The following is a 26,939-nucleotide window of genomic DNA, read 5'->3' as shown; positions in this document are numbered from 1 at the left end:
AAATGATGTGTTTTTTAATAGGCTTAGCTTTATTTTTAACCATTTATATGTCATGAGGCAAAAAATGGAAATTATCAGCCTTGGTTCATTTTCCAGGTTAGAAAAGAACTCTTTGCAACTTTCTTTCTTAATTGAAAGTTGGGTTCCTCCACTGTCTTATTAATTCCTTAAAGCCTATTCAGACAGCCAGAGAGATGTTTGACCAAGTCATTACCACATGTGAATGCATTAACTTGGAAATTGATTAATCCATCATGTGAATGTTTTCGACCATTCCAAGACAGACAACAAAATTCTAATGAAAACCCACTGTACGTGGGAGGGACAACACCATTGACAACCATGTTCAATCAATCCAAAGGCCTCAGTTAACCTTCCTTGGAGTTGGTTCTGTTGTGCTATGTAGTTTAACAAGATGGAAGACGGGGTTGAGTTAAATCAAGTACGGTATTACCTGAACGTCAGAGCAAACTTGGTCTGCGATGTTAGATGGCTGGGGGTAAAGGGAGCAACGCTTCAATGTGGCATCCAAAAACATTGCTTTCCTTAATGGATATAAAACCAAATACCCTCCTCTCTCTTCTCCCACCCTCTTTTCCTCCCTTCTTCTCTCCATCCTCAGTAACCAAGTCTATTAACACAATCATAAACCAGTTGTGTCCAGTATATTAGAAAGAGCAGCTACAGATATTAATTCTTTACAGCCAACTTATAAGAGGGTTTATTATTCCAAAATGTTATCTCCGATTTTATTGATGAAGAAACATATAAAGGGAGTTTAAGGGACTTACTCAAGGTCAAAAACAACTAAAGGCTGTGTCTGAGACTTGAACCTAATTTTATAACACATAAGAATCCTTCTTAATTATATATCATCTCCATTTTATTTAAAAAAAAAAAAGACACAGAGGAAATAAAATAACTTTGCCAAAGATTACTCAACTATTAAAGCACAAAACTGGTATTTGAATCCCAACTTTAAGAGGATGGAGAATTAGATTCTATTCTAGGATTAGGGATCTGAAAATCTGGATCTCTGTAAAAAGATCATTCTCTGATCCTTAAGTGAATGCGTATATCAACAATTGTTACAGAAGTATTGATTATTCCAAAATCTCATTTCTTTTCTTAATTATACTAGGTGGTAAATAATAAAATCAAGAACATGAAAAATATCTGAAAATATCTGAAAAAACTAAAACGATTCCTCCAAAATACTGATAATCATGTTTGTGAATGGAAAAGAATCTGAATGTTTCCCTTACCTCCTCTTCTTTCTTTGTAATTTTTTTAAGAACTGGAAATACCTTATATCAGCTTTCATAATTAATTTGAAGTAGAGCACACAAGTTCATGCAATAATAGTAGGAAAATGCATAAATAAATTACGGGTCAGGTAAGACATTTCCTGTCTCACCATAAAGTGTATAATTAAAACAGAGTGGTACTGGTGCATGAACAGACAGGCAGCACAAGGGGTGGAGTATAAAGTCCAGAATTAAACTGAAACATATTTCAGAATTTGACATTTGATAAAAATGAAATTATAAGTCAGGAGATAAAAAGTGATTATTCAATAAATGGTGTTAGGAAAAATGGTAGTGATTTGGAGTAGAATATCTCAACCCTTATACCTAAAGAAATTTCAGATGATTCAAGGACTTATTTTTTTAATCATGTAGTTACTAGAAAAAATATACATCTAAAATCTCAATGTACAGAAGGCATAAGTATGGCATAAATTCCATACTCCCTGAAAATGTGATTAATTTGACAACACAAAAACAAGTCTGCACAGGAAAAAAACATAATGCAAAAAGAAAAAGATAAGCTGAAAAAAGCACATAAACTAAGCACAGACATAAAAGGTCTGTTCCCTTAATATATAAAGAGCACTGTAATCGATAAGAAAAAAACAGTCCCGGGCTTCCCTGGTGGCGCAGTGGTTGAGAGTCTGCCTGCCAATGCAGGGGACGTGGGTTCGAGCCCTGGTCTGGGAAGATCCCACATACTGCGGAGGAACTAGGCCCGTGAGCCACAACTACTGAGCCTGCGCGTCTGGAGCCTGTGCTCCACAGCAAGAGATGCCGCGATAGTGAGAGGTCCGTGCATCGCGATGAAGAGTGGCCCCTGCTTGCCTCAACTAGAAGCCCTCGCACAGAAACGAAGACCCAACACAGCCAAAAATAAATAATAAATAAATAATAAATAAAAATTAAAAAAAAAGAAAAAAACAGTCCCTCTAATAGAATATATGGGCAAAGGATGTGAAATTACTGATGTTCAATGAAGAAAACTATAAATAATCCTTAAAACATTGAAAAATATATCATTAACACACATATTAAAAGAGAAAAGCTATTAAAAGTATAATGTTACATTTTCCAGCTATCAGATGGGAAAAGATCCAATACTTTGAAAATGCACTATGTTGGAGAAGAAATAGTTTAATAAACATATTTATATATTGCTGTAGGAATGTAAGTTAATACAACCTCTAAGAAAGGCAGGTTGGTGTTTCTTCACTTTTCTATCCACACTCCCCTTGTATTTTCTCTGCAATGCTTGCAGGTTTGGGGTGAGAGCTGAATTGCTCAAGGCAGGAGGAGCTGGGAACTGCCTTCAAATCAACCCTCCTCAAGATTGTTCCTCCAAATGAAAATGAAATACTGCCAATGTGTATCAGTGTCCAATTATTGCCTATCAGGTGCGCCCTTAAGGAGGGTAGTGAGGTACTCCAACATTTCTGGTACCTCCCATTGGCCAATGCCAACTGGCAAAGAGATCTAGGCAATGCAGTCTGCAGAGATAAAGCTCTGAGGGCACAGAGCAACACAATAAAAGGGCAGAGAAAGTATAAGCGGAGTGGGGAGAGAAAAGTGGAGAAATACTCAGAAAGTATTCTCACTGACAGAAAGTTTTCGGTTTTGTTCTGTTTTTAAAACACTATTTTACCAAAGTTTCAATACCCCAGTAATACTCTACTATTGCGGTAATAATCAATGCCCATCTAGACTGTCACACATGTGCCTGTGTCGGTCTGTCTCTGAAGCTGCTATCGACACCCCAGGAAGTCACCGTGACTCTACGTGGGGCAGCTTCACTGAAGAGTGACCGCAAAACTGGGTTCTAAAAGATGTCAGAATTTGCCAGGAGCAGGAGGAGGAGAAATGGCTTTTGAAGAAGAAAAACCTGTTTGTGCTGTGTAAGAACATGTGGGGGAAAAGCAGCATGTGTTCCAGGATGATGATGAACTCTGTGCAGCCTTAACTCAGAATGGGATGCGGGGCAGAGAGAGGAGATGAGTTCAGATGAGCAAATGGGGTTCTCTTGAGAAAGGCCTGGTAAACCCTCCTGTAAAAGAGACGAGCATCTCCCCAGATATCTCTAACAATGGGATAACTTCGAGATGCTCTGTAGAAAGTGTCCCTTGTTAAAAGTTTGCAAAGTGGTGCATTGTATCACTCTCAGAGATTTACAACACACGGTAGCATACTTAAAGCTCTGAGAAGCCTCAACAATAAAATACCTTCAGTTTTATTCAATCCAGAACTTCACATTTTTGTTTTCAGGAGTTAAGCCAGAAAGTCAAAATTTGCAGAGCCATACTGGTGAGGGCAGAACCTCTTCGCCAACACGGTGCTAGAGGCAGAGCCTTAAAGAAATGTTTAGTGTCGACGTGAGCAAAGATGAATAACTCTCTTGAAAGAGTAACAGGGGTAGTGAGGGCTCTGACATCAGAAAATGAACCTTTACTGCCTATTTTTCTCTTTTACTGAAACTAGAAGCATCCAAAAGAGGATCCACAGCACCTGGAAAAAGAAATGAAAATTAGATTATGATAGACTTTATTCTTTCTCTCTCTCTCAGTGAAGAGGGTTTGATATTTACTATATGTAGTTATAGTTTGTTATATTAACACAGAAATTGAGCCTAAGATAATGACATGGTAAACTGCGTATTGATTTCCATTTGAGATGTTTCTTCCGTTTGCTGTTTATTTTCTTCCACAGGGGACCAGGCTAGATCGGGAAGTGGGGGGCAGGCTGAATAGTATCATTTGAGGGTCCAGAGATTAGAGGAGACATCTTCTTTCTTTCCTTTTTCCTTTCCTGTCCTCCTCCTGCAGGTCCCTCCAACGTAGGCCATCTGTCCCTTCTTCCCTCGAGTTAAAAGCAACCTAAGTCAGATAGACATGGGTGAAAAGATAAATCACCACCCCCCTGCTGAACACAGAAAGCTAAAAGGGAGAAAGAAATTGCATTTGCCTTTGCACTCAATATATCAAAGTAATTTATGTCATAACCACTCTGCCTGCTTTCGTACATATTCGGTTTTAAATAAAATCAATCTTTCCAAACCTGTAATAGCTTTCTTTGTAAGGTTCTTAGAAAAAAGAAGGTGCTGGAATCTGGTTCCATTAGAAGCGAGTTTGATTTATTGCCTTACAAAATCACTCATTCTAATGAGGCACAAGGTTAAGAGACATTCCTCACACACATTAAACAGTTAATGACCAGCAAGGAGCTGAGAATTAGGTGGTTGAGCTCACATTCAGTCCGGGCAGGGAAGGGTCAATTGTGCAGCCTTTTAGACCACTGGAGGGGAGCAGCTCCAGAACGAGATGGGGTTGGAGCTGACTCTGAGAGGTGGGACTAACTGCTGAGACCAGGAGGGATTCCAGTATGCCCAGAGAATATCCTGGGGACCAACAAGTGGGTCAGACAGCGTCTTCTGGACATTTCCTACCTGGGGAGGGAAGGTGACCACCATTTGTGAACACTTGCTGTAACAATGACAAACATACCTAAAGAGGTTACTCTGGGCCTGGAACTGCTCTGTACTCATAACCCCCCTGTGAAGTCTGTGCTATAATTTCTCCCCAATTTACAGAAGAGGAAATGTATACAGAGGTTAAGTAGTTGCCCAAGGTCATCACACAGCTAGTAAATAGCAGAACTGGAATCAAGCCTGTCTAATTCTGGGTAACCGGTGCTTAATCATGCTACCCTCTGGCCTCCTGTCTTATCTACCAGATGCTGTATATAAGACTCCATTTTTGATCCCACATATTATTATCCCTTTTTTATGATGGGAAAGCCGAGGCTCCGAGGTTGAAGTGCCTTGCCCCAGCTCTGTCTCCCTGATTCCAAAGCCCATGTTCTTCCTTTAGCAGAGACTTTCAAGTACTGTTAAAGAGGGCAACCAAGAAATAGCATCTCACCCCCAAATATATCTACCACTGACACTGAAACACATACAGCATTTTGTTTTGTTTTGTTTTTCTTTCCGGCTTGAGGTATGTACAAGTTCTACTGCAAAGAGTTGGCTATTAGGCAGCATTACACTGAGAAAGAAAGAGAAATGGGTTTGGAAGTCACATAGATGTGAACCTGAAGGAGTCCCCGCTTTCCTACACAGTAGCTGTAGTTTGTTAGCTCTGGGCTAGTTATACTTTCTTGGCCTCAGTGTTATCACTGTAAAATGGGAACAATGATCCTCACTCCAGGGAGTCGTGGGATTCAATGAGATGAAGAGGGTAAAACTTTAGCACAGCATGGGAAACACAGAAAGCACTTAGTAGTAGAAGGAAGAAGTCATTATTGTTATTGGTCATCTTTCTCACACCCTCCCAACCCTCCCTCAGGTCATCCTCTGGTGGGACCTCATCGGAGAGAGGAAGGGGAAGGGCATGATGCACTTGCCTAGGGAGAAGAGATGTCACTGAAGGAAAGGAGACAGTTCTCGGGGTCTAAGGGCACTGGCCGTTTTACAGTTTGAGGTGGAAATTTGATGATGATGAAAGGGATGAAAAGATGTTGAAGGGGAACTCTAAATTCATATTTTTAGACATTTATTGCTCTTCTCCTACTACCTGGGGCTTTTGATAAATACATCACCTCTCTGTTTTCCACAGACCACGTAGTCTAGGTGCTAAAGAGAAGGTGATAATAAGAAAACTCATCCACAGGCAAGTTAGCCAGCCAGATGCCAGGCAGACACGTTAGAGTTCTGTAAAACAAACTGAGGTGTAAGAAAAGGCATATTACCTGCCGGTTTTGTGACCATGGACTTATAGTCACCAGGTGTGAGTCCCAATATTAATTCTGAACTGAACATATCTGGTGCTGGATTCAATAGTTGAAGATTACCCATAGGTGACATAAACATCAAGAACAGACGGAAAGTATTATTTTCAATTAAATTCAACAAAGCTGCACTAAGACTCTTCTATGCCTGAGTATGTGCTAAACCCTTGAGAACTGAAGGAGAATAAAAACTATGGTGAAGGTTGAAGCACAGAGTGATATTGTTTAGAAGAAGAATATAATGAAGCAGTTAGTTAAGAGCAAATCTTGGAGCTAGATCTCTGGCTTCAAATCCATCTCTGTCACTCAGTAGCTGTTGAGCATTAGCTCGTGTGTTCAACCTCACTGTGCCTGTAAAAGAGTGAAAAATGGACTTCAATAAGGTAATAAATGTAAAGTTCTCAGAACAATTCCTAGCATATAGAAAGTATGTGTAAAAGCTAGATATTTTTATCACTGAATTTAAAGCTGGAAAGGATCTTATAGATTAACTAATCCAACCCACTAATTCCACAAAGGAGGATTCTGAGGCTCAGAAAAGCAAATGAAAAATAAATTCCAACTGGATCAATGACAAATATATGACTTCAAAAATAGTAGAAAAGTGTGCAGAAAAATATCTTTGTGATACTGGAATAGGGAATTATTTTTTAGACAAGAGACAAAAAAGGTAATTCACAAAGAAAAAATTGATTAATTTTACCACAACAAAATTTGTGAGGTTTGGGGCTTTGAGCTACATGATATCAGCCTAACATCTGAAAAGGGGAAAGGGCTAGACATTGAGTTCAACCTCATGGTCAATGATTTAATCAGTCGTGCCTACATAATGAAATTCCAAAAAAAAAACTGGATGCTGAAACGTGGGTGGGCTTCCCAGGTTAACACAACTCTGGATATATGGTTATGTATCAATATGCCTGGAGGGTGACATCCAGGGGAAGAGGATACAGGAGCTATCATTTGAGACCCTGCCAGACCTCACACCTCATGTGTCTCATCTTACGGCTGGTTTTGATTTGTTTCTTTTTTGCTATCATGAAATTGTAACCGTATGTATAGCTCTTTCCTGAGTTCTAAGTCATTCTAGTGAATTATTGAGACTGAAGGGTAAAGGGAACCCCCATAGTCTGAAATGAGGGCAGTCTTCGCCTCTGAAACTTGGTCTAACTCCAAGTAGTTAGTGTCGGAATTTGCATTCCAGTAGCAATCACAAAAATGGAGATAAAAACAGAATGAGACAAAATGCTGATTAGTCAAGGTCATCCCAATGCCATCACTTCTACTCTTTCTGCCTTCAAATGCCTCCTCCCTTTTCCCTTATTGTTGAATTTCTCCTTATTCTACGTCAGGCTCGCAGAAACCTTTTCAACACTTAAAGCAGAGTCCTCTTCCTTGACCATCCCTTTTCCCTTTTTTTCCCTGTTTTTCAGCATTATTATCTCAAGTGGTATTTTACAGCCCACTTCCCCTAGTAGACCAGGAGCTACTGTGGACTTGACAGCTTCTGAGTGGCCAGTCTTTGTATCCAGCACCTGGGTTCTCAGTGCCTTGTTGCAGGAGTTCAAAATGGTGGAATAAATACATACATAAGAACACAGGTGCTGAGATGAGTCTTGAAGTTGGCATTTAGTAAGGGTCATGGCAACTACTGAGTGAGGCAGCAGCATACTTATTCCTATTCCACAGGTAAAAAAATCTGAGGCTCACAGCAAGTCCACGACTTTAATCTCACCATCCTGTAAGATGTGTTCTGGAGAAGGTCCACCTTCCGACAGTTTTGGTTCATGTTTGGATCCCTGAAAACCATTTCAATCTTCAGTTTCATTCTCAATGTCATGAGCCTTTTCACATTATCGTATTTAACCTTCCGAGTTTTATGATAATCAAAGGAGATTATAGAAATATTTTTCAGCATTAAAAGAATCATAATTTAAGGTTTGTTTTATTCACACCTGTGTCTCCAACATCTAATATTATCTTGGCACATAACACTCAAAAAATAAATTTTAATTAAATGAAAGAATGAATTCATGAGTTAGGAAACATTGCTGGGTCAGTAGAAATGGGCATTTAATAGATATTGCCAAGTTGCTCCTTCAGAAAGGTTTATATTCTCACCAGTTTGCCTATTTTGCTTATTCATGCCAGAATTGGGTTATATCAGTATGTTTAGTTTTGCTTAGATTTGATTATTAATCAATAAGTGAGGCTGGACTTTTTTTTTCTAATTTCTTGGGAATGTGTCTCTATTATTCAGTGCATGGCTTTTCCTGTGCCTATTTTCCTATTGAGCTCTTTTTCATTTTCTTAATGATCTGTGGGAGCTCTTTGTATCCTGTGATTAGTAACTTTTTGTATCACAAATATTTTTCCTTGTCAAGTTTTTCAGCTTTCTTGTGCCATAGAGAATTTGTTATTTCTTTATGAGGTCAAATCTGTGGGTCTTTTCTTCTACGAACATTTTTAGTTTGGGATGTATCACTCTGGTAATTGTTGTGTAGGATGGGAAGTCTGTGAACAGAGAGTTCACTCAATAACCACCAGAAATGAAAAGATTCTGAACTGAGTTGTGGTCCTGAGGATGGGACAAGGAGTGCATTGTTATTTTCTTGATTCTATCATTAACTAATTGTGCATCTTTGAGACAATGGATTCAGCCTGTCTCTGTTCCAATTTCTTCCTCTATTAAGTGAAAATCAAATACCTTGCCACACTAACCTCACAGAGGATTTGTAGAGGTTCAATGAGATGATGAATTTATTTTATTTTTATTTTTATTTTTTAATGTTTTTATTGGAGTATAATTGCTTTACAATGGTGTGTTAGTTTCTGCTTTATAACAAAGTGAATCAGTTATACATATACATATATCCCCATATCTCTTCCCTCTTGCGTCTCCCTCGCTCCCACCCTCCCTATCCCACCCTTCTAGCTGGTCACAAAGCATTGAGCTGATCTCCCTGTGCTATGCGGCTGCTTGCCACTAGCTATCTATTTTACATTTGGTAGTGTATATATGTCCATATATACACTACCACTCTCTCACTTTGTCCCAGCTTACCCTTCCCCCTCCCCCTGTCCTCAAGTCCATTCTCTAGTAGGTTTGCATCTTTATTCCCATCTTGCTCCTATGTTCTTCATGACCTTTTTTTTTTTTCAGATTCCATATATATGTATTAGCATACGGTATTTGTTTTTCTCTTTCTGACTTACTTCACTCTGTATGACAGACTCTAGGTCCATCCACCTCACTACAAATAACTCAATTTCATTCCTTTTTATGGCTGAGTAATATTCCATTGTATATATGTGCCACATCTTCTTTATCCACTCATCTGTTGATGGGCACTTAGGTTGTTTCCATGTCCTGGCTATTGTAAATAGAGCTGCAATGAACATTGTGGTACATGACTCTTTTTGAATTATGGTTTTCTCTGGGTATATGTCCAGTAGTGGGATTGCTGGGTCGTATGGTAGAGAACTCCATACTGTTCACCATAGTGGCAATTTACATTCCCACAAACAGTGTATGAGGGTTCCCTTTTCTCCACACCCTCTTCAGCATTTATTGTTTGTAGATATTTTGATGATGGCCATTCTGACCAGTGTGAGATGATATCGCATTGTAGTTTTGATTTGCATTTCTCTAATGATTAATGACGTTGAGCATTCTTTCATGTGTTTGTTGGCAATCTGTATATCTTCTTTGGGAAACTGTTTGCAGATGACATGATACTATACATAGAGAATCCTAAAGATGCTACCAGAAAACTATTAGAGCTAATCAATGAACTTTGTAAAGTAGCGGGATACAAAATTAATGCACAGAAATCTTTTGCATTCCTATACATTAATGATGAAAAATCTGAAAGTGAAATTAAGAAAACACTCTCATTTACCATTGCAACAAAAAGAATAAAATACCTAGGAATAAACCTACCTAAGGAGACAAAAGACCTGTATGCAGAAAATTATAAGACACTGATGAAAGAAATTAAAGATGATACAAACAGATGGAGAGATATACCATGTTCTTGGATTGGAAGAATCAACATTGTGAAAATGACTATACTACCCAAAGCAATCTACAGATTCAATGCAGTCCCTCTCAAACTACCACTGGTATTTTTCACAGAACTAGAACAAAAAATCTCACAATCTGTATGGAGACACAAAAGACCCCAAATAGCCATAGCAATCTTGAGAAAGAAAAATGGAGCTAGAGGAATCAGACTCCCTGACTTCAGACTATACTACAAAGCTACAGTAATCAAGACAGTATGGTACTGGCACAAAAACAGAAATATAGATCAATGGAACAGGATAGAAAGCCCAGAGATAAACCCACGCACATATGGTCACCTTATCTTTGATAAAGGAGGCAAGAATATACAATGGAGAAAAGACAGCCTCTTCAATAAGTGGTGCTGGGAAAACTGGACAGCTACATGTAAAAGAATGAAATTAGAACACTCCCTAACACCATACACAAAAATAAACTCAAAATGGATTAAAGACCTAAATGTAAGACCGGACACTATAACACTCTTAGAAGAAAACATAGGAAGAACACTCCTTGACATAAATCACAGCAAGATCTTTTAGGACCCACCTCCTAGAGTAATGGAAATAAAAACAAAAATAAACAAATGGGACCTAATGAAACTTGAAAGCTTTTGCACAGCAAAGGAAACCATAAACAAAATGAAAAGACAGCCCTCAGAATGGGAGAAAATATTTGCAAATGAAGCAACTGACAAAGGATTAATCTCCAAAATTTACAAGCAGCTCATGCAGCTCAAGATCAGAAAAACAAAGAACCCAATCCAAAAATGGGGAGATGATGAATTTAAAAGCATAGGTTCTACTTTGGTATAGCATCAGATAGAGTGGAGAACAAAGTAATAGACATTTACTATCATGGAGAGAGCACTCAGCCCCATAGTTGTTTTATAAGTCAATAAGAAATTTGGAAAAAAGAAATTCTTCTAAAGAAAATTAGTTTAGTAATTACCTCCAAATAATCACTCAAGGTAACCAATAAGCTTACTATAATCCTCTTGTATAGCAGACAAGGACACTGGATTTAGAGTCAAGTGAACTCACTTCTAATCCTGGTCTGTCTCTTACGTTATTTCACTGTCTTGAGTAAATCTCTTCACCTCTCTGAACCACAGTTTTATTATTGAAAAGATAATTTTAAAAGTTCTATCTCACAGAGTCTCAAAGAAGATAAAATAAGATTTTTGTGAAAGAGTAATTTAAACTATAAGGCTTTATAAGAGTGTAAGTTAACTCGTTATGATAATTATTAAAGTCATCACTTTAAATGATGGTTACTCAAATGGTTGTATATATCCTCTATGAAATAATGAACATGTGTGTTGTGTACATTATTTATTAGTCCTGGGATTAAATCTCAAAAATTACGTTTTATGAATTGAGACTTCTGTGTTCCTGTATTTGTAGACGAAATGAATTAGCCTGTTTTAACTGCAGTAAATCATGATAATAAGCACTTACCCATTCTAACTACTCACATCCAGCAAAATAAGCTCTGGAAGCTGTGTGGGCCCTCCTTTTTGTTTCTGGACCATGAATACACATTTCTATAAGAATTATGGAGGAAAAAATATATATATATAACACTTTAAAGGTAATCTCAGTATGTTTACATAAACCTCAAGGTAAAGTACCACAATTATTTTCCACATTTAGGTACCAGTCTATCTCTTTAATTAAAATGCTAAATTATAAGAACTGAATTAAGTGTCTGAAAAGTAATTGATAATGTACTAATGTGGATGATTCATCAATATTCTCCGGGGCTTCCCTGGTGGCGCAGTGGTTGAGAATCTGCCTGCCAATGCAGGGGACACGGGTTCGAGCCCTGGTCTGAGAAGAGCCCACATGCAGCGGAGCAACTGGGCCCGTGAGCCACAACTACTGAGCCTGCACGTCTGGAGCCTGTGCTCCGCAAGAAGAGAGGTCGCGATAGTGAGAGGCCCGCGCACCGCGATGAAGAGTGGCCCCCGCTTACCGCAACTAGAGAAAGCCCTCGCACAGAAACGAAGACCCAACACAGCCAAAAATAATTTAAAAATATAAAAATAAATTAATTAACTAAAATATATATATATATATTCTCCAAGTAAGCTTCTGAATCCTAATGGGTTTTTTAAATGTCATGTGTCCTTTTTGAACTTATTTTTCAAAAAGTGTGAGTCCAAAAAACTGGTTAAAGTAGACTTTCTCACACTCTTTAGAATTACAACTCATTCTCAGACAAAAACCTTTTGGGAAACTTTGTGCACATTTGACAGGGACAGGATTTATAAACTTGTGGTTTTTCTCCCCTCCTTATACCTACTGAAGAAATGTCGTCTTTGGTCCTTGAACTTCTCTGCGTCCCCAACTCCTGAAGAGATCCTGCCTTTACCTTTCTGGTCCCCAGATCTTTTGTGAGAAAGATTTAGAGACCGAGCAGACAGAGACAAACTCAAGAGGAAAGGGACCGGTGGGATGGGTACTAAAGTAGGGAAACCAAATCTTTGCCCAGCAAGAGCAGGAGGGAATGGGGAAGGAGAGACAGGGGGGCAAAAAGACCAGTAGGCTTGGAGCTGAGGCTGGTGGGAGACCTGTGGGTTTGGCGTGTGAGTAGCTGAAGGGAGACAGGTGCAGGGAGCTGAAAATAAGCCTTTTGCGAAGTTCCATCAGGAGTATAAAAGGACTGTTTTTCAGTGATCACTGAGAGATATAAATGAATAGAATTATTTCTTGAAGATGCTGGCTCTTTAATTGGACTCCTTTCAGTTAAACACAGGTCAGATATTGAACCATATGGTGTCTCCAAATGTATTAAGGCTATGTTTTAAAAAGATATGTAAAGGTTTTCTGCTTGTGTTTAAAGGATAAAAGAGAAGAAGTGGTTCCACCTCCCTCATCCTTGCTCTTTCCCCCAAGGAGTTACTTGTAAAGGCATCTATCTAAAACTTCAGGACTTCACGTATGCAAGAGTGAAAAACTTCTGGATTATGCCAATAGGAGAGTGGCTTATAAAACGATCATTGTGTCATTAGGATCCCTGAGCCAAGAGCCTGGATCTCTTGATACAAGTTTTTTTTCCTTTTCCTCATTTCACTAGGATTTATTTGTGAATCAATGGTGACAAGATAAAAAAAAATCATTTTAATATATTTTAACCTTTTCAAAGAACGAACATTTTGGCTTTGCTGATTTTCTCTTTTCTGTTTCACTGATTTCTGCTTTTATCATTATTTCCCTCCTCCTCTGTATTTGGGGTTTAGCCTGCTCTGATTTTCTAGCTTCTTACATTGGAAACTGGTCATTGATTTTCAACCTTTCTTATTCTGTAGTGTAAGCATATAAAACTGCAAATTTCCCTTTTCATTCACTTTAGCTGCATCCCACTTTGAATATATTGTGTTCCATTAACATTCATGTTCCTGTGTTTTTAAATATCTAGTAATTTTATATTGCATTCTGGACAATGCATCTGTGAAGAATGCCTTGCAGGGATTCTAGATTACACCATCTTCCTCTAAAGTGTGGTGACTTTAGTTCTTGTGGGCCACCAATTATTGGAGAGTCCTATTGATTCTAGATTACACTATCTTCCTCTAAAGTGTGGTAACTTTAGTTCTTGTGGGCCACCAATTATTGGAGAGTCCTATTGATCCTAGATTACACCATCTTCCTCTAAAGTGTGGTGACTTTAGTTCTTGTGGGCCACCAATTATTGGAGAGTCCTATTGATTCTAGATTACACCATCTTCCTCTAAAGTGTGGTGACTTTAGTTCTTGTGGGCCACCAATTATTGGAGAGTCCTATTGATTCTAGATTACACCATCTTCCTCTAAAGTGTGGTAACTTTAGTTCTTGTGGGCCACCAATTATTGGAGAGTCCTATTGACACTGTCAAGCCTTCAATTTTTGCTTTTATAGGTGAGTCTATTTCAGTTTTGTACTTAGTTCTAGGTTGTGACCCTTACACTAGAGCATGAGGCCTTCTGGAGTCTCCACTAAACGCCTGAGGTACTCATCATGATCTCCTCTGGAACTCCAGTGTCTCACACAGAACAATTCCTGATATCTCCACTCAGCCCCTCGGTATCCGCTCCCTATTAGTCTTGTCCAGTCCTGCCTCCCTCCTACACTGCCTGGGGTCTGGCCAAGGGCCCCAGAGGATCCTACACATGTTTGCACCCATCCTCCCATCTTGCCTCAAAGCTCTTTTCCTTCAGCACCTCTCCCCACAACTTGCATCTGCTTCAGCAGGTCAGCAAAAGTATCTCTTTCCACTTGAACTCCATCTTCATGACCTGTGGTTGGGAACGTGCACCAGGCAGAAAGCCAGGGTGAACACTGGGGTTCTCTTGAAGATCCTTTGTATCAAGAAAGCTGTCCTCTTCGTTGCCCAGGCACTGCATATATTTTGTCCAATTTTAGAGTTGTTTAAGACAGAATAATGTCTGATATCAGTTATTCCTTTGTGACCAGAAATAGAAATCTGGTTTTCATATCTTTTCTCCCCTCCCCTTTCTTCTTCTCTTTCTCTTTCTCCTTTTCCTTCTTCCCCCCAGATTAGATCCTACATGAATTCCATTGTCCAAAATAGACTCAGTTTGGACTGTGATCCCTTGGATGTCCCTTTTAACTTTAGGGTTCTTTGGAACTACTTTGAAAACCACATCTGTGGAAGAGGGAGAAAATGCAGGTGATAGCGAGGAAAAAGTGTTTCAGGAAAGACAGTGAGAAAAGGAATAGGGTCTGGACTAAGTATAAAAGGAAGAAAAGACACATATTTAAAAAATATTTTGAGGGGTTTAGCACTTAACTGACATTTGAAGACAAAAGGGAAAGAAGAAAGAGCAAAGTAAACAATGAATGTTGCATTTCTGGGAAGAGGAGGATGATGGTCTCCACAGATTGTCTTAGGTATTATTATAGACATCATATTATTAGTATCATCGTGGCACCATTAACTAAACAAATACAATTTCCTAAGTATTTTATTAACATTATCTCAGTTAATTATCACAACAAATAGGTAGGCATTTTTATTTATTCAGAGGAAGAAACTGAGCCCAGGAAGGCATAACAAGTTAAGAAAGTTGCCCAAGTTCATACAGCTAACACTTGGCAGTTGAGCAGAGGACCTGAAACAAGACAGGGACTCAAATGAATGCCCTGAGAAAGGCATTTCCTCTCCCTCTCTGGGTTGTCTTCGTATCTTGTTCAGTTCCTATTTTCATTTCTTCCTTTGCTCTTCCTTTCCTCCAAAAAGGACTAGGATGGGCATGTTTTGAAAGAGACACTGGAAAGAAGGAAAAGATCTATTTGGATCTGCCTGGAAGGGTAAATGTAAGTTTGCCAATTTAATATTGGATCCTCGTATGTCTAGAGTAGTACATATGCTCTGGGAGTTTGAAGAGTGGAGAGCCATTCATTGAATCATTTGTTAAGCAAACATTAATGAAGCACTTAATACGTCAGGCAGATATACACTGTGCAGAAAGCAGCATAGATGCTGTGCCCAAGGAATAATTCACATATCTGTCTCCTTTCCATTTTCCCCTTCACACAGAGTGTGAAATAGCTGGGGAGGGAGGTGTTTTATTCTGTAATTACTTAGACCCTCATCAGCAGTTGGATGCCCCTCACTGCCTAGCTTTCCACAAGGATGCCTACCTATAGCATAAAGCAAGTCACCCACATTTTGCCAACATGATGACAATGGATCCCAGCTGTGGCCTTGTCGGTGCCTTTATCAGATGGGTTTGGGTAGACCAGGCAGGTCAGATGGATATGCATGGAGATTACTCTCTAAGACCTTCTTGTCTAAGACTGTGATGGGTATTAAAATGAGGGGTAAATATTATCTTTTGGGATTCAAAAATGGGAAAGGTTATTTTCTACTGGATGGCTCAGAGAAGGAAGTTTCCATGGAGAAGCTGTCATTTGTGCTGAAATAAATTAGTAAGTAAATAAATAAACAAACAGATGAAAGAACAAGCAGTTATTACTTTGGTGTGAGGAGAAAGGCACTCCTGGTGTTGGGCACATTACAAGCATGAGACGAGAAAGAACAGGTGTGATCTAAAAAAGCAAAGAAGGTCTGTGACCAAAGTCACACTGCGCTGTTCTCATTTTTTTCTTGGAAAAGCCCAGATTCCGTGGAAATGTGAAAGCTGCAGCGGCTCAGCCAGTCCCGGCTTTGGGGATTGAGATGTTCCCTGGAGCACCATCTTCTGCTGCTGACACATTTGCTTTCAAAATTGCACCCTAGCAGGTCTCCAGGGCCCCTCCCTCTGTGACACGGGGATTCTTCAGCCTTGGGGGCATTCACTGAGCTGTGTGAACGTTTTGGGTTGTTCGTGGAAGGTTAAGCCACGTGGTCACCCTGAAGTCGGACAGAGTTTCATAGCTGAGCTTGCCACCTTGCAATTTGAAACAAACGCTCATTCTCCAGAAGAAAAAAAAACACGAGTAAAATCTTTTCAGGGCTCGCCTGATTCCTCGTTCCAGCTTGCTCCCTTTTAATCAAGGCTGGCAACCTGGCCCACACATGGCATTTCAGCTCTACACTGGTTCCCCAGGCTGGTCCCAATGCTGGGGGCAAAATCAGGTACTCCACATTCAAGCACCTTTATGACCATCAAGCCTGGTCTGGTACCTGGACTTAAGTCATGTCTTCTTGGTCTCAGTCCCTATTTGGGTGACCACGTCAAACCAGCTCTCAGTGCTGTGTATCTAGAATTCCTCCCCTAGAATCTAGAGTCTCATCCTTGAGCTAGATCTCAGTTCATGGATTTACATACTCATTGAAAGACCACCTTGATACAAGCCTAATTTGCTTCCTGAAGATACAGCTACCATGATCCCTACCGTTCATTGAGTACGCTCTCAAGAGACACAAAGGTGAACATTTCCCAAGCTTGACTGAATTTTAATTCTCACCACTGCTCCTAGGTACGATAATCATCCCCATCTTGCAGATCCAGCTTAGAGACAGCAAAACAAAAAATTAAGAAGGGAACCATTGTGGGATTTTAGTGTCATTACTGTTTAACTTTTAGGTGGAAGGAAATTTAATTTGGGGGATTTTAGTCTTCCATTAAAAAGTAATAATGGAGAGAAGTTTGCTTAGCTTAAATTGGCTGTATTTTATGTTGCTGGCCTTGCAGCATTTGGAATATTTTGTCATCATTGCACCCATTCCACATCTATCGGTCATCTAGGTTATTCAATGTGCTTGACATATTACAGATGGAAAATAGAATCGGAAAGGATTCTTTGTGCAGGGTGCGTTGTGACCTTTGGGTGAACTCAGGCAATGTCCTGTTATGAGACATTTTAGAAGCTGCAGGTGGCAAATGCTGATTGAGAAGGAGGGCGCCCAGAGGATAGGTCCACTCCGGTTCTGACTCCCCAGCCCACCCTGCCCCACTTCATACTCATGTCCAGTCCCTGCTTGGTACAGAGGAGGCCCTAAGTGAGTATTTGTTGAATAAATGAGAACCCCAAGATAAATCCTAGAAATTTCTAAAATTTCTAGGATTTCTAGTCAAAATAAAAATATACGACTAAAAATTAAAATAAGACATTTGATAAACATCTACCTTCTTGCAAAGTTCAGGTCAACCAGCCCCTCCTCCACGGTATCTGTCATCTCTTCTCCAGCTGCCCTTCCTCTGTTTTCTGCAGCTGCCAGCTCTGCCATAAATGTTTCCTTAAGGACTCAGGCTCAGGAGTGAAGCCACTGGGCTCCAACTCCAGCCCTACTACTTAGTAATTCTGTGACCTTGGCTGTCTCTGAGCCAGTCCCCCCCATCTGTGAAATGGGAGTGTTATTAACATCTATGCCATAGGTTGTTGTGAAGATCAAAAGACGTGTGTACAGTACTAGGCACAGTACCCCATAAAATGTAAGCACTCTAATGTGATTTATTGCACTGTTTTGTATTTAGTTGTGTACATGATGGTTTTCTACATTGGATAACAAACTCCTTGGAAACAGGAATGTTACATAATTAGTCTTTCAACCCAGTGTGCAGCAGAGAATGACCATCACATGGTTATGTATTGAATACATTTGTGACGGTTAATTTTATGTGTGAACTTAACTAGGCCCAGATATTTGGTCAAACATTATTCTGGGTCTTTCTGTGAAGGTATTTTTGGATGAGATTAAGATTTAAATCTGTAGACTGAATAAAGCAGATGGTCCTTCCTAATATGGGTGGACCTCACTCAACCAGTCAAAAGCTTGAGTAGAACCAAAGATTGACCCTCCCCTGAATAAGAGGAAATTCTTCTGCCTAAGGACCTTCAGACTGGGACATTGGCTCTGCAGATTTTGGACTTCTCAGCTTCCATAACTGCATGAGCCAATATCTTTTAATAAATCTCTTTACATATATATATATATATATACGTGTGTGTGTGTGTATATATATATATATATATATATATATATATATATGGCACTTGACACAAAACGAAGTTCAGTTGACTCCTCCTCCATGGTATCTGTGATTTTAGTTGGTTCTATATCTCTGGAGAATCCTGACTAATACAAAGTTAAATGAAAAACTTTATATGTACTTCATAATCCCAGTTTACCCTCACATGCATGATCTTATTCCTTGTTATTCTGCAGGGGCCCTATTGATGTGCTGGTGAGGCATGGGGGGGAATGGGAAGCCTTCTTTATTTCTACGATTAGATCTCAGACTTCTAGTGAGTCTGTGCTCTTGGGCTATGACTTTCACCTGTGTTTTTCAGTTTTGTTTTGTTTTTCCCCTTAGGAGGAACAGAAAGTTCAGAAAATGCTGGAGTTATTATTTCCCTTCCCTCAGATCAGTTAGGGTCTATTAAACCCCAGCAGGTTAGACTCTGGTTAACTAGTTTCTCCTAAGGGCAGGCCTTGTTAAGAAGAGAATTCTCTGGCGTTTTCCAAAATGATTACAGTAAGTCCCCTACTTACAAACGAGTTCTCTTTCGAGAGCGTGTTCGTCAAGTCCAATTTGTTCGTCTAAGTCCAACAAAGTTAGCCTAGGTACCCAACTAACACAATCGGCTATATAGTACTGTACTGTAATAGGTTTATAATACTTTTCACACAAATAATACATAAAAAACAAACACAAAAAATAAAGATGACATTTTTAATCTTATAGTACAGTACCTTGAAAAGTACAGCAGTACAGTACTACAGCTGGCATACAGGGGCATGTTCTCATCTTTGAAAGTTTGCAACTTGAAGGTTCATACATAGGGGACTTACTGTACTTTTCCTCTTTCCCTGCCAGAGCACAGGGGAATTTTTTTTCTGATATTCACTACGAGACTCTGATAGGGTTCCTAGAGGTAAAACTCACAAAAGTGTGCCCCCCAAGACTAGGGCCCCCAGGAGTTTTTAAGCCTCCCACTTGTTCATCCTGAGTCTCCAATATTTCACCAGATTAGGTTTTCCTACTCCCATACCGGGTTCTGTGAAGTTTCCTGCCCCTGGGCTTCTGCTCCAGTGAGTTGTAATTCTCTGTAGTCACCAGTCTGTCTCTTCAATTTGCGGGGCAGCAGTCTGCCCTATGACCTCAGTTCTCGGAGGGATCTAAGAGGAGTTGTTGATTTCCAATTTTTCAGCTTTTTCTTGTTGTGTGAATGTGAGAGGTGAGTCCCAAGTTCCTTTCATGCTTTACTGGAAATTGGGAGGCTGCACTGATTTATCACTGAAATAACTCTACCAGTTAAGGAAGGCTCGTTGCATTACACCCTATTTATAGATATGAAAACCTTGGTAGAGGGATAATACCTTGCTGTCAAATAATAATAATGATAATGATCCAAGCTAGGATGAGAATAGGAAATTCAGGGCTTTTTGTGCTGAAACAAGCCGCCCGTTACCTGCAGGTTGAGTGACACCATATAAGTCATCTAAGTTCCCTAAATCTCAGTTTTTGCATCTGTAAAATATTGAAAACGTCTAACAAATTTTATCATTTTATATTTGGTCTAGATAGTTTTTATAGCTCTTCCAGATCTCATGGTGAGAGGAAATGGCTTGTTACAATTCAGTTCAGTGATGTTTTCCCCAAAACTGCAGCTTTAATAATATGACTAGGCATCTTATAAACGGAAGTCACTGTGTCTCATGTACGCGGAGGGGGAGGAGTGGGGGGCAGTGGGTAGGGGCAGCTGCAGGGACTGTAAACCCAGCTCAGCCCACGTCTTACATGGTCATGATGCACGGCACTGCCTGGCAGCCCTGGGTTTCTCTCTTTCTTTTTAATCATTAACCGTGTGAGCAAAAGCCTTCTTATTTTAATCTTCAAGGTTGCAGTAAGTCTTCCCATCCGTAACTGCTCGGTTCCCAGATGGAAGCCAACAGAAGTTCTCTCTGCTGTCAGCCCAGCCACACGATGCCTTTGACAGATCTTTTTCTAAAAACAGAATTTGCTGTTTCCAAGGAGCAATGGAAGGGACACTCGAAGCAGAATGCCAGTCCCAGAGGGTGTGAAGATCACACTCAGATGATCTCAGTGTCTGGGTGCCAGCTGCAGGGATGTGAGGACAAGCTGGGTTTCGAGCTCCAGATAAAACTAGCGGTAGGAAGAAGAGACTTGGATTTGAAGTAAGGGTGTTTGTTTGGGTTCAAATTCTGCTGAGAGCTGTGTGAACTCTTAGCAACTTGCTTACCCCAGAGCTTTCAATCCCCTCATCTATAAAGTGGGGGAGTAAACCCAAGTCACAGGTCCTTGCCAGTGCTTGAAAAAGTGCAATAATTTTAAATGTCTTCCTCAGTGCCTACTACATGCTTCTTTGCTCCCTCCTTTCCTCCCCATTTCCTCCTCTCCTCCCTCCTTCCTTCTTTCCCTCCCTCCTTCCTGCCTTTCCTCCTTTCTTTCTTTCTTCTTCCTTGTTAGACTATTTCCTTCTTCACAGTGATGCTTTCAGGGAGAAGCAAGATTAGAATAGATCAGGAAACGTCTTAGTGAGTTGCCTCCCTTGATTAGACATAGAGTTTGGGACTTAAGGTGAGGAGGGGGAAAGGAGTGTTTGTGACGGTCCACTGGGGCATCTCAACATCAGGATTACTGGCTGAACAGAGGTCAGGAGAGCAGGGTCTCGTTGTATCGTTTTGGGCAAGTCTGAACGGTATCCTTAGTTTCCTTGTCATCCATGACAAGGGATGAACTATACTGACTTTCTACATGTGATTTCTGAGAATCAAGAAAATTAATAAACATAATGTTTTGTTTGGTCTGAGAAAGTAGAAACACACTACGCACAAATTCTGTTTTATAACGAACATCTATCAGCCCACAAGTCTTTGGCGTAGAGTCAGGGGATGTCAGCATAGGGAAGCCGTTCAGGGTTAATCAGGTACCAATGCAGAAAAACTGAAGTTCACAAATGCAGATGCAAATGACTGTTACCAAATTGTCACTCAGCACTGCCACAGTCCTGATCTGCTCTGTCTGGGCTGATCCAATATCAAAACCCCTCAAGTGTCAGGATTGGTCTAGAAATCCAAGTGCTAACTTACCTGAAAAACTTAGAATCTTGATTTTCCCAGACTATTTTGTTTTCATATGTTTTCGTCCTTGTTAAGAGTCATGGCTTAAGCATATGTTTAAATGCATTTTCCCATTTTTATCCGTAAGTATTCCAAAAGAATACATTTTGATAATAACTATATTTTTAAAAAGATAACAATACAAGGGAGTTCCCTGGTGGTCCAGTGGTTAGGACTCCACGCTTTTACTGGCCAGGGCCCAGGTTCAATCCCTGGTCAGGGAACTAAGATCCTGCAAGCCGCAGGCCAAGGCCAAGAAAACAAAACAAAACAAACAAAGAAAACCATAACAATAGTATTATCATATTTAAAAAACTAGCAGCATTCTTTAATATCATCAAATATAGAGTCACTTCCAATTTTGTGTCTATCTATCTATCTAATCCATCTGCAATTTAGTTGTTTAAATCAGGATACACACAATGTCCACCTATTTCATTTGGCTGACAGATCACTTATAAGCTTACCCTCCATCTTCAACACCCACCCTGGCAAATTACTGTTGAAGGAACCAGGTCATTTATCCTCTGGAGTGTCTCATAGTCTGGATTTTGATGTCCACTCCCTATGATGACCATCAACATTTTCCTCTGTCCTCTGTTTCCTATAAATTATAGTTGGATCTGAAAGCTTGATCAGAATCAGATTTGATGGTTTTGGAAAGACTGCTTCACAGGTCATGTTGTGTTCTGCTATCAGTGGACACATCATGTCCAATGGCCTCTTTTATGATGTAAGCAGTCACCAGTGTTCAGTGCCTAGATTCATTACAGCTTGCAAAATGGTGATACTCTATTCTGTCCTTTGTTCTCCATGTATTAGCTGGAATTGTTTTACAGAGAAACTTTCCCTCATCAACCATTTGGTAATTCATTGATACAGTCAAAAAGGCAGAATAAGTGCTTGATGCTTCTCCTTTATCAATTTTCAAATAATGAGTTGACTCACTGGCATCTATCAACATGTAACCTATTAGGGATTTTGTTTTATGTCACTGTAAACTCAAGGATTTAAACATATTGGGTGTCTCATTCCACTGACTTTCCCTACTGTTGCCCAAATGCCTCATCTATGGCCAGTGGGAGCCTCTTCAAGTTGGGTCCTATGTCCTTTAGACACTACCCTAGTAATTGGATGACTTCCTTGTCTTCTCATTTGAAATGCTTAAAGCTCAGCTTGAACATTTCCAAGAACCTCTGTTTCTGCTCCTACAAGAGACCCACTTTAGGGCAAAGGACACACATAGATTGAAAGTGAGGGGATGCAAAAAGACATTTCTGTTTCTTTTTAACAAGAAATAGTATTTGTAAACCACCATCTGGGTGCTAGGAATGCTCATTGCCACTGGATGGGTGACTACTTCTATGTTTTTTCAGAGGACTGGGCTAGGAAATAATTTTTTAACTAAAATGCATTATAAATACATACTCATGGGTTTGATTCAAATTCCAGGCTTCAGGGATTTTACCTAAACTTCTTAATTTACACTAGCTCTTCTTTTCTTACATGCTGAGAATCCAAATTTTCAATGAGATCAGAAAAGATAGCACTGGAACATCACATAATTACTCATTTGCTTTATCACACAATATGCAAACAATCATCTTAAAGTAATAATAACGAAATACAATCAACATTTGTGATTCCTTATCCTGGACGTCAAGCCATAGCAATTTATTATATAGGTAATCTTATTTGTAATCTATCCCTCTCTTTCTCTCTTACATTTTCTGTTATTTAGCAAAAATTGTATTTTTGTCTAATGGTTACTTTTATACTATTATCTTTATAATAAACGTTGCTATATAGTCAGTTCCCCAAAAGGAGAGATGCTCTGAAGATAGATAGATAGATAAGGAAGAGTTCTCTCTGGCAAGGAGAAATTAACTCCAGACACTACTACTTACTAGTGGAACCTTGATTTAAACCCGAGTTTGCCTACCATGAAAGCGCCCATTCTTTTTTTTTTAATTTTTATTTATTTATTTTTATTTATTTATTTTTGGCTGCACTGGGTCTTTGTTACTGCGCGCGGGCTTTCTCTAGTTGCTGCGAGCAGGGGCTACTCTTCATTGCGGTGCGCGGGCCTCTCATTGCAGTGGCTTCTCTTGTTGCAGAGCACGGGCTCTAGAGTGCAGGCTCAGTAGTTGTGGCGCACGGGCTTAGTTGCTCCGTGGCACGTGGGATCTTCCTGTACCAGGGCTCGAACCCATGTGCCCTGCATCGGCAGGCGGATTCTTAACCACGGCGCCACCAGGGAAGCCCAAAAGCATCCATTCTTTTTACAATACCACACAACCACCTAAAGAGATGTTTCATAATTTCCAGTCTCTGAAATATTCCAAAGTGCATTCTAAAAGCTTACACATACACCTATACATATATATATATAATATATATGTATAGGTATATATATGCATGTACACATACTCATATGTTTACAGAAATAAATGTATATATATGAAGAAAGATTTTATCATATTGGTAGACTTATGAAAGAGCTCTATATCAAAACTACTTTCAGAAGCAAAAATCTTGGAGAGAGGAGAAAATGGCGGAAGAGTAAGACGCGGAGATCACCTTCCTCCCCACAGATACATCAGAAATACATCTACACGTGGAACTGCTCCTATAGAACACCTACTGAACACTGGTAGAAGACCTCAGACCTCCCAAAAGGCAAGAAACAAAAATCTTTCTAAAGTTTTTAACTATCAAGTGTCCATGTAGTCCAAGGGAAGTATTAAAAATCTCTTTATGTTTATTACTTAAATATTAAAAATAAGAATAAAATAATTTCTCGTACTGCTATTCACATTCTTTAATCAACTGTATGACTGACTTTAATACAGCATCACTGATATTTTCTGAAGAATGTGTTTTTAAGTCTTATAGTTTTTTCACAAAATTGCCCCAAATCTTTTTTAAAGATGTACAGTATGGACAATAAATTTGAGATTACGGGTACCTAAAAATTGACTATTTTCAGAAGATCATTATAATTTTAATTGAAAAGATTCTCTTGCCATAGGTAAAGAGATACTCTAGTAAGTTCAGGGGAAATTCAGTTAAATGAAGAATATTCTCCATTCCATTTTTATACTCAAATATGGAAAAATGCTGGCATAAGTATTTTTATCAGTACAGCCAGTTTGCCTCCATACAGAGTGCTTTTTTACAATGTATATATGTTTATAAGACAAGCTATATCAAATAAGTTGACTGTATTCTCATTCTCTTTGAATATTTTGCTAAATTTAGATTTGCAAAATTATAGGCTTTTTTTCAATCTTATTCCATTTTAGTACAGAATATCAATTTATCCAATTAAAAAACAGGAGTATGTCAAAAGATTTTTTCTCTCAAATTGAACAATTCTGACATTTGAAAGTTAAATACAGCACACCCTTTGAGCTCTAATTATTCATCTGTTTCCAGTTCTTCCCTTGTTTTTTCATTTTAACATCTTATTTGCAAGCTTTGTTTTCAGTAATTGCATTTGCTTTTAAGCTTCAAACACTTAAGGTTTTCAATATTTTGAATAAAGGTTCCCAAGTCGTTTTTTAACAAAATGATACCACAATTTAGAGGACTTGCATATAATAAAAGTTCTAAAGTACTCTGAGACACTTAGGTGTATTTAGAAAGTAGTTCTTCAAAGTTTCAAAGGTTTTTAAATTGGATCAAGTTTGAGTAGCAATGAAGGAAATTATATACATTAAATGGTGATAATTCTACCTCACTTATTTGAATAACATTTTAATTACGTAGCACTGCAACCAACCTCAAGTGAGTGAAAAGAATGTTGCACTAGGAAAAGAGCAACCTGATGGCTGGTTCCAACCAATTATAAGCTGTGTGACTTTGGATAACTCTCTTAACCTTTCTGAACCTCAGTGTTCTTATTTGCAAAAGGGGGCTTGTGAAATATGAGTGAAAAAAGATAATGTGTTTCAAAGAGTCTTTGAATTGCAGACAAGCTTTGATGAGCAGGAAGGATTTTCTCTCCAGCTAAACCTGTATCTCCAGGCTCATCTCCCATCACCATCTCGGTGTATTTCCTCTCCTTCAGATAACAGGACACTCACATGTCTCCAAACATCATCTATTCTTTTATACATCTAGGCTGAAACACATGGGAACATTTTTTTCCAGCTCCTTATGGGGAGAAAGTCTTAGCCTCAGCCCCGCCTTTCCCAGCCATGGCAGAACTTGTCAGTCGCATTGGCCAATGTTCGAGGTGTTTGCTAAGCCACATTCACTAGAAGGTATCATCACTGCAGTCAGGCACACTCACGCCTTCTCTCTCTAACAATTCCTACCCGGATGTGGTAAGCAGACCTTGTGGTAAGCAGACCTTGTGGTAAGCAGACCTTGTGGTAAGCAGACCCTGGTCTCTCAGGGCAGGCTGCCTGCACAGTTTTCTCCCTCTTCCAGATTCCATGTTGTTAGATGGGTAATTGGACCCAAGTCCACTTGAATACCATCAGCCTCTCTCCACAAATAACCTGAGTATGCAGGTGCCAAGAATCAGCTATGGTTTTGGGGCAGGGAGGATGGTGAAAAAGGGCAGAATGAAGACCCCATCATTGCCTTGAGCCTTAGCTGCCTACTCCAATGCAGCCTTGGAGAGTGATCTCTGAACTACTGGGTGTTGCACACTGTGTAGCTCATAATAAAACGGTTTTGACTCCTAGACGTGTATCTGTTTTGGAAATGCAAAGGAGGCTCTTGGGATGATTGACAGGGCAGGACTCAGTCACTGCTGTACGCTGTCTGTCACAACACCACCTGCGACCCTCACCTCTAGTGCAGTCAGCCCTTCCACTCTCCTCTAAAAGGCCAACTCCAAGAACCTTCCCTCAACTCCCCAGTTCAGACTTCCGTGCCCCCAACTGGGTTGTCATGGCACTTTGCTCGCACCTCCAATGCAACCTACATTTTACTCCCTGGTATTGCACTGATTCGTGTACTTGGCTCTGTCCTCTCCCGTACTTTAAATCCCCCAGGAAATTTCTATTCTATGTGCATCTCCTGAGCTCCCAGAACGGCCTAGGACATAATAGGCCCTCAGTAAATGTGTTGAAGGAACATTAATTTAACATTACTCGAATGCTACCTGCCATTATTCCCCAAAGGGGAATACATATCTGTCATTTTCATAGTTTACATCTTGAGAGAAAGAAAAAAGAGGCTTTCTGAAAGCATATCAGAATTCTTGATCTAACTTTAAAAAGCCTGCAGC

General features: G+C 39.5%; 1 protein-coding gene across 1 annotated transcript in view; it reads right to left on the bottom strand.

The window, feature by feature from the left end:
- Positions 1 to 4,108: 4,108 nt before the first annotated feature.
- Positions 4,109 to 26,939, bottom strand: part of ZFAT (zinc finger and AT-hook domain containing) — a 404,316-nt gene continuing 381,485 nt past the window's right edge. Inside the window, exon 17 of the mRNA XM_082364603.1 lies at positions 4,109 to 4,180. The gene's annotated coding sequence lies outside the window, so the exon portion shown is untranslated. The remainder of the gene's footprint in view (positions 4,181 to 26,939) is intronic.

The sequence above is a fragment of the Balaenoptera borealis genome (assembly GCF_965194805.1).
Source record: "Balaenoptera borealis genome assembly, chromosome: 17".
Classification (NCBI taxonomy): Eukaryota; Metazoa; Chordata; class Mammalia; order Artiodactyla; family Balaenopteridae; genus Balaenoptera; species Balaenoptera borealis.
The sequence above is the reverse complement of the archived record's forward strand: the minus strand, read 5'-3'. Positions and strand labels throughout refer to the sequence as shown.